The following is a 7780-nucleotide window of genomic DNA, read 5'->3' as shown; positions in this document are numbered from 1 at the left end:
GAGCCATACTTTTTAGGTGACAAATCTGAGGAACTGTCCTAGATTCAGATGTCAATAGAGGAGGTTGGAGAACAAATTGATAAATTAAATAGTACTAAGTCACCAAGACCAGTGTGCTGAAGGAACTCAGATATGAAATTGCAGGACCACTACCTATGGTATGTAACCTATTGCTTAACTCAACCTCTGTACCAGATGGCTGGTGGATAGCTAATGTGATGCTGATTTTTAAAAAAGGCTAAAGAGGCAATCCTAGCAACTACAGGCAGATAAGCCTAACTTCAGTACTAGGCAAATTGATTGAAACTATAGTAAAGAATAGAATTATCAGATGGCTGAATTAACTACATTCTTCATCGTACTATTCTGCCCCAAGAATATTATAATTTAAAGAGGACAAACAGCCCAGTCTACATATACAGAGCACCAATATATCCTGTGATTGGAAGATCCAATGGCAATTTGGGAGCAGATACTTAAAAAATGTATTCACTGGTGGACTTGTGGGTGTTATGTCAGTTTGTATTAATCTTCCTGAGCAATTCAATGTCATTATATCTTATTATACATCATCATGTCCAGCATCCCTTTACCTTTTCAGAGACACTGCAGATTCCAGAGCGCTGAGATCAAATGTTGGTCCTGCTAAATTTATTTGGAATCAGGGGTTTTTGCATTTCTGAATGACATGATAAAATCTTAGAATTGGACACAGTCTTTCTCAGATGTACTTGTACAGATTGGGTCACATATCATTTTCCATCATTCCTTTCTGCAATTAGTGGAGACCAGTGATGTAAAATTCTGAAGAGGAAGCTGAATATATAAATCCATTAGGAAAAGGTGGGTTTTCTGATTCCCATACAAAATAATAAACATTATATTCACGCAATCCATGCAAAAATCTCAACACTAATAAGTTTGTCAAAAGCTTGGCTGAGCTAACGTAATAAAAGTGAAGTTGGGAACTGACTAATAAAAGTTTCAACTAAAAATATGTTTTAAAGCACAAAAGAAATTTAAAAAAAAATTAAAAGAGAGCAGGGTAATTTAAAAAAAAGAATGAATCTATGGCTGGGTAGAGGGGCAACTGGGCTCGAAATCAAAAGAGAGCCATCATCACTCTAGCTACTTTAACCCTTATTCTACAATCCAGTCAGACTCATAAAGATGGCTGCACAGATGCTGCCGATCCCAGTGCAGGACTAGGTAATCTTCAGAGGGCAGGGAGCATGGATTCCTCGGTGTTTGGGAAGTACTTAACACATTTTGGGTGCTACTGCAATTTAAGTACATGATATTATAATAAAAACAACAACAATAAAAAAAGTCTTCTGTGTATCTTATAGGGAAGACAATACTGACAGTGTTCAAACAATAATAAATGTATTAAAAGTGCAATCTAGGTAAGCCTTTAGGGCCATACATTAGTTTGCTAAAGCAGCAAAACAGAGGCATAATTATTGCTTAAGCTCCTGTGTTCCTACTTAGAAAGAGATTCTTGTATAATAAAGGTGAAAACAGAGATTACTACATTTTAAATCTGATAATTATAACTTAGATCCTACAGGTTTTCTATGGTGTCCTAAAACTTTTGGCTAATTATTTATTATAAATTCCAGTATCACCTAGAATTATCTGTTTTTAATTAGACAAGAACATAAGCCCTGCTGTACGAGAGGGTGAGCTCTGTTCTGCTGTGGGTCAGAGAACAAAGGTAATGTTGCTTTAAAATTATTCAGTGTCAAGAACCGTATATTATTATTTTTTTATATATATATATGCACACACACACATTTAAAAGAGATCAACATATTTTGAGAAGACACGAAGAGTTGTTATACTATGATAAACTTAGTTAATATCTACTTGTTTGTTGATTAAAGTGCAGTGCTTCAGCACATGACCTTATTCCAATGGAGAATGGGGTGAAATGAATGGGGGTATTTTTATTTTAAATTATAGTGGATGAAATTCTGTCCCCACTGAAGTCAGTGGGACTTTTGCCATTGACTTCAATGCAGCCAAAATTTTATCCAATGCGTTTCTAATGCATTAGTTTCCCTTCCATGATGTACTTTTTAAAACCTAGGTAATAATCAATTACAGGCCACAGTAAACAAATCAGACTGGGGCATTAATTGATACAAGGAGTCACTTGCAATGATCACATTCCCTTATGGTTTATATAAGATGAAATACCACTCGTGAAGAGCAATGTAACAAATGCCATATGAATAAAGGATTTCAGACTTCACAAACTTATTTAGATGATACAGATGCTCTAGGGTTAGTATCATTTTGTGAAGAAGTGTTTTGGTCCAGTTGAAGGGACCTCATATCTCCATTTGGCTCTGTTTTTAACAGTAGCTTAGTGAAAAGTCCCAGTCTCAAACCAATTTTGAGTATCTTCGAACCAACAGGTTAGCATTGTGAACACTGATACATGGCTATTGGACACGGTTACCATCGTAAAACCAACTTCAGAAGAGATGATGATGACTATGAAAATATTGTTTACACATATGTCAGAGACTCCTGTTATTCATAGTTAAGCATCAAGACCCCCTTTTTGTCCCCCATTATTTTAATCCTTGTTGCTGCATGTGGCCTCTAAGACTATGTCTACTCTAAAATTAAAAACCCACGGCTGGCCCATGCCAACTGACTTGGGCTCACAGGGCTCCACCTAAAAGGCTGCAGCCTGAGCTCTGGGACCCTCCCACCTGGCAACAAAAAATGACCCACACCAAGTCTAACAGCTTGGGTCAACTGACTCGGGCTTGCGTGATTTGTGCCACAAGGCTAAAAGTAGCAGAGTAGACATTTAGGCTCGGGCTGGAGCCCAGGCTCTGAAAGTCAGCAGGCTGGGACGGTCTCAGGGCCTGTGTGCCAGCCTGAGCCTGAATGTCTGCACTGCTATTTTTAGCCCCGCAACTCAAACCCGAGTCAATTGACCTGGGCTCAATCTCATAACTGGGTTTTTATTGCTGAGTAGACATACCCATAAATACCCCCACCCTTTGGCAGCACTACAGGCTTTTGTGTATTATTTGACTAAATTCATTATAATATCACCTTCCATTTATAGGACTGCTTTCATCCCAAAGGCCTCTCAAGTGTGTCAATTATAGACATGCAGCTACCACTGAGGCAGAACACAGAACTACTTAACAGCGCACAGCAACATTACACAAAACATAAAGTGAAGAATTCGGCATCCAGTTGTAACAGGAGAAAGAATTTAAGGGATCACAATAATGGGTAACAAAATGGCAGATGAAATTCAATGTTGATAAATGCAAAGTAATGCACACTGGAAAACATAATCTCAACTATACATATAAAAGTACAAATTAACTGTTACCACCCAAGAAAGAGATCTTGGAGTCATTGTGGATGTTTCTCTGAAAACATCCACTCAATGTGCAGCGGTAGTCAAAAAAGCAAACAGAATGTTGGGAATCATTAAGAAAGGGATAGATAATAAGACAGAAAATATCATATTGCCTCTATATAAATCCATGGTTCGCCCATACCTTGAATACTGTGTGCAGATGTGTTCACCCCATCTCAAAAAAGATATATTGCAATTGGAAAAGGTTCAGAAAAGGGCAACAAAAATGATTAGGGGTATGGAATGGCTTCCATATGAGGAGAGATTAGTAAGACTGGGATTTTCATCTTGGAAAAGAGAAGACTAAGGGGGCATATGATAGAGGTCTATAAAATCATAACTGGTGTGGAAAGAGTAAATAGGATAGTGTTATTTACTCCTTCTCATAACACAAGAACTAGGGATCACCAAATGAAATCAATAGGTAGCAGGTTTAAAACAAGCAATAGGAAGTATTTTTTTTCACACAACACACAGTCAACCTGTGGAACTCCTTGCCAGAGGATGTTGAGAAGGCCAAGACTATAACAGCGTTCAAAAAAGAACTAGGTAAGGTCATGGTGGACAGGTCCATCAATGGCTATTAGCCAGGATGGGTAGGGATGGTGTCCCTAGCCTCTGTTTGCCAGAAGCTTGGAATGGGCGACAGAGGATGGATCACTTGATGATTACCTGTTCTGTTCATTCCCTCTGGGGCACCTGGCATTGGCCACTGTTGGAAGACAGGTACTAGGCTACATGGATCTTCGGTCTGACCCAGTATGGCCATTCTTATGTTCTTGTCTACATAGCCCTGCAGTATGGACTACAGGGTGTGTGAAAAGTAGTGTGCACCTATATGCTTGGTGCAACTCCCACGTGTGGATGCTACAGGCACAAACTAAAAGGTTCCTAGTTCGCATTAACATATTCCTTTTCAAATAGGATTACATTAACATGAACTAGGAACCTTTTAGTTCATGCCCGCAGAGCCCACATGGGGGAGTTACAGCACAGCATTTTGGTGCACACTGCTATTCTCAGCCCCTGGGACAGTGTAGACAAAGCTTACATTGAGAGAAGAGAGGTTTCAGAGCTAGTCTGAATCCGCAAAAAGAAAAGGAGTACTTGTGGCACCTTAGAGACTAACAAATTTATTTGAGGATAAGGTTTTGTGAGCTACAGCTCACGTCATCGGAATTCATCCAATGTAGCTCATGAAAGCTTATGCTCAAATAAATTTGTTAGTCTCTAAGGTGCCACAAGTCCTCCTTTTCTTTTTGAGAGAAGAGAGTTACTCAAATTAGAATCTGGTCAAGAAATTGAGGCTAACATTCTATTCGTGTAAGTGGTTAAAAAGAAATTCTGTTTTATGTTTCAGCGAACAGATGGCAACTCCCACAGCTTCCTAACACCATGCTGGGAGAGTAGTTCACTATTCAGTACTGAGTCAGAGAGAAGAGTGCCACCTACTGAGTTTTTAAAAGCACCTCCCACAGAATCTGGGCTTTCCTTGAGGTCTCCCATCCATAACGCTAACCAGGGCCAACCCTGTTTAGCTTAAGAGATTTGACAAGCTCATATTTCAAAATGGCTTGGCTGTAGGCAAAATCTGATATTTTTGTAGATTAATCATTTTAATTTAAGTTTAATTCCTGCATTTTTGTTCCACTGTACTTGAATATATTTGTATTCTTAGTGTTTTCAACTGCAAGGACTGATTATGTCTGGTGCTCTTATCCACCAACATAGTTACCTAGAGAAACTATAACAAAATCATGTTGTAGACTACATAAGTGAATATATAACCAACTGATATTTTATTTTAAAAAAAAAACAACATTCCCATCCCTTCAGGATTGACTTTAGCAGCATAGTTACCTCTTGAAATTTGCAACCCAGTGGTTTGCATCAACCTGAAAATAATCATAAAAGGAAGTACATAGGATACAAAACCCAACGTGCAAAATAGACAAACCAAGACCTTCACTTGTGAGAACAGATAGCTGGAGAAATGTAAACACTAAAAATGTATTGTTGACAAAATGTGGCTGCACAGGTCTTGGAAAAGAAATAGACACAATAGATTTTGAATGTTTAACAGAATAAAAATAGAAGCTTACAGTATGTACACAGGCCCTGAGGCCCTTACAGCTTCCTTTCTTCATGAGTGGTTCTGAAAGGTTGTGCAGGTCACTTCCATACAGTAGCTGCCGTTATTAAGAATAGAACAAACTTACCTTCGCTTTATGAAATGAAAAGAGAATTGATCTGCATGCTTCTAGCATCAAAAATTTAAAAGAAAAAAAAACTAATTACATATTACCTATACTCAATAAAAAAAGAATTCATTTGGAAATACAATATTCAATCAAGGGCCACCATAAAAAGATTAAAGATCATATTGCTTTTTTTGTATGTCCTTTTGTTAGATGAGTCAAAAAATCAGAGAATTCAAACATCACACACACCATTTCTATGGTACAAAATGTTACATCAACGCAGTCACAGGGGACAGCTGCTAATTTATTCTAAATGGACTTTGTTCAGGGCCAGGCTTGAATGGTGAGTCATCAATTCATAGATTCCAAGGCCAGAAGGGACCACTGTGATCATCTAGCCCAACCTCCAGTATAACACAGGCCACAGAACTTCCCCCAAAATAATTTAAAAGAGCTTATATTTTAGAAAAACATCCAACCTTGATTTAAATAGTGTCAGCATTGGAGAATCCACTACAACTCTTGGTTAATTTTTCCAATGATTAATTACTCTCACCTGTAAAACTTTATGCCTTATTTCCAGTCTGAATTTGTGTAGCTTCAACTTCCAGCCACTAGATTGTGTTATACCTTTCTCTGACAGTTTGAAGAGCCCATTATTTGTTCCCCACATAGGTACTTATATACTGCAATCAAGATCCGCCTTAACCTTCTCTTTGTTAAACTAAATAGATTGAGCTCCTTGAGTCTATCACCAGTGCCAAATAAAGAGGTAAAACAACCTCTGTATTCCTCCTTGAGATTCCTGTTTACGCAACCAAGGATAACATTAGTCTTTTTGGCCTCAGTGTTGCACTTGGAGATTATGTTCAGCTGATTAGCACCACGATCTCCAAATCTTTTTCAGAGTCACTGCTTCCCAGGACAGAGTCCTCCAGCACGTAAGTATGGCCTACATTCTTTGCTCCTAGATATATAGATTTACATATAGCCATTTTAGAACACATATTGTTTGCTTGTGCCTAGTTTACCAAGCGATCCAGATCATTCTGTACTTGTGACCTGTCCTCTTCATTAGTTACCACTCCCTCATCTTTTGCATCATCTGGTAACTTTATCAGTAACGATTTTGTTTTCTTCCAGATCATTGACAAAACTCTTAAATAGCCTAGGCTCAAGAACAGATTCACGTGGAACCCCAGTAGAAACACACCCACTCAATGATGTTTCCCCATCTTTTAGATCTATCAGTTAGCTAGTTTTGAATCTATTTAATCCATTCAATCTCAATCTCTATATTAAAAATCCTATAACTATCAGAATTGAAACAGCCTTGGCCATGCCCTAAACACCTCTCAAGGGAGTGCAGAGAACTTAATTTGCATGCAGTGTTTCAAAATGAGTTTTAATGGATTTACATTAGATTTGAACCCACTTTTAGATGTATTATTTCTCCTTTTTCAACCTTCTCACTCACTATTCCTGAATGCATCCGATGAAGTGAGCTGTAGTTCACGAAATCTTATGCTCAAATAAATTTGTTAGTCTCTAAGGTGCCACAAGTACTCCTTTTCTTTTTGCGGATACAGACTAACATGGCTACTACTCTGAAACCTATTCCTACTATTGTACTGCACTACAGTATATCCTATAATCATATGTTTGCAGGCCTGTGGTAAAGTAAACAAAACTTCAAAGGATTATTATGGAAAGGCCTAATTGTTATTTTTCCTCACCAACCCTTGGGCCCAAAGTACATAATCATCCAGTAATTGAACTGAAATGCCTAAATGGCTGGATCCCCTAAAGGACATAGGTAGTTATCAGTGAAGAAAGTAAAGGAAATTTAACAGACCCCTATGGCATTCTCCTGCACTAGTAGAAATACTATGTAAATATAGCTGACCTAGGCTCTTCTGAAATCATTACAGGATACAGAACAATGCTTGGCTGTTACTGAGACGGTAAATAATGTAAAGATAAGAAACAGAATTAAGATGAAAACAGAAGTCTCAATTTTAAAAAAAAGAATTTGTGAAGAATTAAGAAAAGGGGATAGAAATACACCTATAACAACAGTGTCACTAATACTATGTGAAAGCAAACCCCAAAGGGCCTCAAATTTAATAGCCCCTCCAAAATGTGTATGGATAGTGGATCCCAGGCTTTCACATACTGTAAG

This window comes from Dermochelys coriacea, chromosome 2 (genome assembly GCF_009764565.3).
Source record: "Dermochelys coriacea isolate rDerCor1 chromosome 2, rDerCor1.pri.v4, whole genome shotgun sequence".
Classification (NCBI taxonomy): Eukaryota; Metazoa; Chordata; order Testudines; family Dermochelyidae; genus Dermochelys; species Dermochelys coriacea.
This window is presented reverse-complemented; position numbering follows the sequence as displayed.